Source organism: Austrofundulus limnaeus, unplaced genomic scaffold (genome assembly GCF_001266775.1).
Source record: "Austrofundulus limnaeus strain Quisiro unplaced genomic scaffold, Austrofundulus_limnaeus-1.0 Scaffold575, whole genome shotgun sequence".
Lineage (NCBI taxonomy): Eukaryota > Metazoa > Chordata > Actinopteri > Cyprinodontiformes > Rivulidae > Austrofundulus > Austrofundulus limnaeus.
The window spans coordinates 20,183-26,367 of record NW_013952977.1 but is presented as its reverse complement, the minus strand read 5'-3'; the positions used below and the strand labels follow the sequence as shown (position 1 = coordinate 26,367).

At 37.3% G+C, this 6,185-nt stretch overlaps 1 long non-coding RNA gene across 1 annotated transcript; it reads right to left on the bottom strand.

Annotated features, from left to right (window-relative positions):
* Positions 1 to 1,810: 1,810 nt before the first annotated feature.
* On the bottom strand, positions 1,811 to 2,037 carry LOC106530908 (uncharacterized). The gene is made up of 2 exons (XR_001311845.1): positions 2,002 to 2,037; positions 1,811 to 1,888 (listed from the first exon to the last, which is right to left on the bottom strand). It is a non-coding gene; the product is annotated as an uncharacterized LOC106530908 (long non-coding RNA).
* Positions 2,038 to 6,185: the final 4,148 nt, after the last annotated feature.

Below are 6,185 nucleotides of genomic sequence, written 5' to 3'. Positions count from 1 at the left end.
CTTGATAGAGAGGAACGTTGGTTTGAGAGAGGAGTAAAGGAAGCCRTCTTTGTGAAGAAAAAACGTCCACCATTAAACAGAGGTGGAGGCCTTCGTGTCCAGTTGTCCTCCTCCTACAATACTGTTATTGCAAGTATGACTCCGCCCCCTGTGAGCAAAAGGTGTGAATCAGGGCTCAAACAATACCGTGTGAATCAGGGCTCAAACAATACCCAACACAAAGAGGGAAAGAGAGACAAAAACAAGGGGATGTTGAACCCCCGCTTACATTCACTAAATACACAAAACACAACACGGGTCATGTGATGGGGCACATGAACCTCTATGAACACTAGAGCTAATCAAGCCTATTGTTAGGTAATGGTCCTCTTTTGCATGTGACTAACCTGTTTGTCCACCATGTGGAGGTGGAGCTTATAAGGCTGAGTTCACCTGAAACTCATCAGACGGGAGAAGTCTCTTGGAGGAGAGACGAAACGTTTCACTAAAGAACCACCCATCCAGAGGACCTACTTGTTTTTTTTCTTTTTGATCAACATGGACAAGTTTTAATCAAGGTTTTAAATTTTATTTATAAAAATCTTAGCAATTTTATGTTGCAGTTATAAGACACAGCTGATGACTGCAGGTGCATTTGTCCAAAAAGCTTTATTTTTTAAAGCTCAACACTCAAAATAGGCTCCTCTCTCACACCGTACTGAGGAATCGGAGTCATGTCACATTCAGAAACACAGCAAAAAAACAAAACAAAAAAACATYCCAGACATCATTTAGTGTCGTCTTGTAAATACTAATAGGGTACTATTACAAAAGAACCATTGAACCATGAAGGTATAGGCTATACTTTGGATTAAACATCCACCAGAAAAAATGTAATAACAATAGYGTGGAGTACCTTTGAACAGTTAAAAACAAAAAGAGCACAATAATCTCATGGCCTCTCGTGGATTGTTTTTATCCGATGTCACCAGACGAGTTCTGCACAAAACTGCAGCAGATAAATGTAGTCGTGACTCAGGATGGATTTTTGGAGGACACATTGCTGAAAAAACAAAAATAAAACAAATCCCGTGATTTCAAATTAAAATCTGAATTAGGTTTGTCAGAGTTCATCTGCTGTGGTTTTAATTACAAGTCATCTCATGATCTTCGTGGTGTCAGTGTAACTAATGTGCCACAACAGACACAAAAGGCTGAACTCTTCTGGATTCAGAATAAACTCATTCGAATCTGTCATCTTCAGGAGCTTCTAAAACTACAGCAGCACCAAATCCCATGAGCTGATGCACACGTGAAGTCGTCCATTTTCTCAAAAGTGAAGCAAGAGATCATTACCAGGAAATAATGTGTAATAATGTAAACATGTTTGAATGTCTCTTCTGGTCTCAACACACTACAGATGTAGGGTTTATGTTGAGGCTGTTACTGTACGCCTGCAGCAGTGTGAGTCTCTGCATCGTAACACAAAGAGTTTTAAAGCAGGACTTTTTGTCAGCAGGGCTACGGGAAGATTTAACCCARTAAAAGATGTGAATCAGTCAATAGAAAGTTGGTGGACATGAATCCATCAGTTTGACAAAAAAATGAAGAGTTGGACAAATTGAAGAATGGTGTCTCGTTACGCAGCCATCAGGCCCAGGCAGATGTGTTCGGGTTTGATCAGGAGAGCACATGTTGGTTCTGAAACACCGCCACATATTTAGCCTGTGATGGAAGCCAGACCAGACATGACCAAATCATACACAGAAAGCTTTGATGGAAGAAAYGTTGTCTCCAGATCAATCTAAAGCTGCATCACTTTTTGTTTTTMTTCACTGTAAGTTGGTTTGTGAAGAACGGTGGAGTTGAGCTGTCTTCAGGTTCACTTCAGTGATGGTGTGATTGTTTTCTGGTTATAATAATGTAAACATTTTGTTATCACACAAAGAGACAGGGTGTGTCGTGAATACTTCAGATATTTCAATAAAGAGTTTTGTAAAAAGGTTATGAACAGTATCTTACCTGCTGTAGATACCTCAGTTTGAAGTTTAATTCTGACCAGACTGATGAACGTCTGAATGAGTTGAGATCAAAGTTAATTGTTGCTTATTTAAAACAATTTTAAAATAAAAAAAAGTTCATATAAACACTTTTTAATGTTGGAAACATCGTAATTTTTTTGTAAATAATTACATAATTAAAAATAACTGCCCATGAATTTCTATAAAAATGTAAATACTGCAGTTGTTTCAGGCTGGCAGAAGTTCACTTTAGTTGTAAACTGTTAGGGCAGGGAGTCAAACTCATTTTCACTGAGGGCCACATGAGCGCTATAGTGGCCAGCTGTAATCAACTGTTTCATGTTTAACTTTGACTAAACAGTGTTTAACATGCCCTTGTTCAAACACTGAAAAGAACTACGTGTACGATTTACTAAATCTGAAATAAATAATAATACGGAAATATTATTAAAAGTAAAACTAATATAGTTTTACTCACTGATGAGTTTCTAGTGAGTAGCTGCCATTTTGAATTCTGAACTCTCACTTCTGACAGGGAATTCTCATGGATGATCAAAATGCATTAAGGCAGATGTACCATATTTATTAAAGTACAATACGTAAAATTTCATCCATAAAATAATCCATAAAGTTGGGGGGTAGTGTTATACTCCGATAAATATTTTTACTTATGTATTTTAACTGAAATATCGGCAAAATTATTGAGTCCGGAAATGAGACTGCGTTGTAAAAAGCAGTTGAAACAAGCTTACCTCTGACACTCCTCCGTTCTTCAAAGCGAGATAATAACAGATCCAGGCAGGCGACATGATGTGAAAAAAAAGGGGGGGAGGGAGTATTTCTGCAGCTCAGTAAGGATAACGAACTAATGACATTAGCGTGTGACCGAACCACTGCTGGAACAACAACAAACACATGTTCGTCTTTAATGGCTGCCGTCTACCGGTGTTCTGAAAAAGTTTGTGTCTCTGAAAAAAGTTTCCCCACCAGAGGGGGCGATCGCAAGTAGGAAGTAATCTGTTTGAAGATGGCCCAAATCTCACGTGAAGTCTCTGATTTTTTGTGTTGGCGCCTCCTGGTGGACTGTGTGTAAAATGCCAGAATTCATATGATGCTGCTACAGCTGATATATATTTGTTGTCAAAATACCTTTTAGTACATATGTTGTTAAAATAAAATGAACAGTCCAGTGATCATTTTACTGATATGTATAAAGACTGCAAAGGCTGAAAAATCTTGAAGTCTGAACAAAATTAGAGGTAGTTTGAGGATTAAATTTTTTACGTTTTTTAAGCTAAAAAAAAAAGGGTGGGTCATATTATACATGAGATCATATTATACATGAGATCATATTATACATGAATAAATGCAGTAGTTTATGGTCAGTGCTGACTTTAAAGCAGCTTATTTTCAGACATTAGTACTGTGCTATCCAACTAAATGTGTGCTAGAGTACATGTATGTATTCTAGGTTATGGATAGATAAATCCCATTAAAACAAAGAGCTTAGATATTATTATTTTTATAGGATTTATAGGAAGAAGTCCTTTTAATTCACAAATATTAAGTAACATTTGGTGTGGTAGTAGGTAAGAATCCCTATCACATATTCTGAGATTAGGCAGTGTTTTTATTTTAAACTTTGACATGCAGCAAGGCAGCGAGAGACAAATTCTGTTAAAAAAATACCTGCCTCATTAGTTGATTTGCTGTTAATTTTGACATGAGAAAAAAATCCAACCTGCAGCAGAAATTACTGGAACGTGTGGGATTTTCTTGTATTCCATGCTGTAACTCCTTTGGATGCACTCATCCAAATGAGTTACAGCATAGAATACACTGGATTTTAATCCAAAGAATACTTCAAGGGATTTATTTAGGAATATACCACAGATTGCTTTCATTTTGTTTGGGCGGTTGGCATGTAATATGCAATAGCTGCTTGAATTTTCTTTTCTTATGTTCAGCAAGAAAAAAAAACCTCCACACAGGCACAATGTTGCTCATGTTTTACAATAGTTTCAGTGTTTCTGTGTTAGTAGAGAGCACACACTTAGTGGTGGAAATGAAAACAAAGACTGTCCTTCACTAGAATGTCGAAAATAATGCAACAACACCAAATGAAATGGGAAAAAAAAGAGTTTTCAGTATCAGTAGAATGCAGTTTCCGTTTGGATCAGGGTAAAAATGGTGACTCGGTGCAGAACGGAGTCAAACAGTCATATCCTCTCTTGTAACATCCATTACATGGGTGAAGATCGGTGGACCTGGCTTGGCACAGGAGGTCTCAACATGACACATTTGATCTAGGGATACTTGAACATGTTATTACAGTTTTTTACAATTGCTGAAACACAATTTTGCAAACTAGTGTGGTTTTATCAAAATRCGAAACACAGTTCACAAAAACCACACACCCAAACYRCAAAATACCTCGTGTAGCCTTCAAAATGAAGCACCAAAACTACAACTGCCTGTCAGCCAGTGGTTGATGACATCATCAACTAAGGTTGCTCTGATTTCATTTGAAGGTTGTTGTCTTTTTTATCCATGAACTTATCTACCAGCTCTACCTCTCACTCTCACTCTTCCTCCTCCTCTCATTCTTACCCTCCCTCTTCCTCTCTCTGCAACATCTCCCATTGTTGTTGTAAGAGATCTTTTTATAGTGCTCCTGATTGGAGTGTTAACCATTAAGCATTCAGGTGTTCGGCCAGGTACAACATATTTTGGCCAGTTAGCTCATGTGATGTCAATTTGAATGGCAGTGTTTTGAAATCGCAAACATGTGACTTTATGTCAGATAGGTGTGTCTTATGCATGAGAACTGTGTTCAGTTCATTTAAAACGTGCCATTTTGAATAGCAAAATGTGTGTAAAGCAGAAAATGTGTTTTGACTTTTGGAGTCTTGAGAGGAGGTTCTACTCTTTGTGTGTCAGTTAAAATAATTGTGTTATGGATATCATTTTAGTGTGTTAGCTTTTGTAAAAAAAAAAAAACTGTAAGAGACCAGCTAACCAAATCCATAAAAATAAAAAAATACATAATTTCGGGTTTCGGATGAAAATGTAGAGAAGGCTCCAAGCAGCAAAGCAGGATAATATATGGGAGGGATATTATAATAGCAGGTTTTACCTGCTGTATTATAAGATTTTATCTTTTTTCTACTGCCTTTTACTTTATTTATGATTTTTGTTTTTTGTATAAAGAATCTGTTTTGTTTTTAAATGAAATGAATAAAGAAAAAAATTTAGAGTGAAGTGAATAAATACAAACTTTTATTTGGAAAAGGAAAAAAAACGTGAACAAACTGAGTTACGCTGAGTTTTAATCATTTAAATACACTTGTTTTGGTGATTTTTTTTTATACACAAACAATAAATTTATATTTTCACAACCACTGAGCAGCCAAGGCTGGCATTCCCTCTGCGGGCGAAATATTGAGTGGTGACGTCACAATAGACACATTAAACTCCGCCCCTTTTTGAGCTGTCCTGTATGTTGGGGTGCTGAATAGGAAACCCAGGTGGTAACAGTCTAAGAGTGGGACAAGAAACCTGCAGTCCAGATGGTCCCAGGTGTGTAAAATAACACCCCTTTTCCTGCTCAGTGTAATTTGAACTCTGTGCAGGAGCAGCTGATATTTTCTTGTGTTTATTGGATCAGTTAATCCCTGCCTGTCACACAGGGAGGTCCATAAAAGATGGATTTTCTCCTCTTTTCTTCACTCTTCGCTCACAGCAGCAACATCCTTCCCTCTTCATCCCCCTGCTCAGCACTTTAATCCACCCACAACAAACGGAGATTAAAAAAGGCTGAAGATGGGATGTAAAAGGAGGAGTCATGGTGGTCAGCAGGATGGAGAGACTGGAGGTGGAGGAGGGTTTTAATCAGTAATGTGCCACTTCTTGTTTTCCTGGAACATGACTCAGTTTTCTGCAAAGGTGAGACTGGTGGAAAAAAAAAACACTTTGAATGCAACACCTGCTGCCACTTTTACATCTCTGCCTCTCTGTTTCTGAAGGCAGTGTTCTCATTTGTTTTGTATTTGTATTTAAATCTAACCTGATCTACAGTTATTATCAACACCTGAAGCAAATCTTTAAAAAATGCCAAATTTTCTTTTAACAAAACTAAAAAAAAAAATCTGCATATCTCAGACACAAACACTTCCGCTTTTTGTT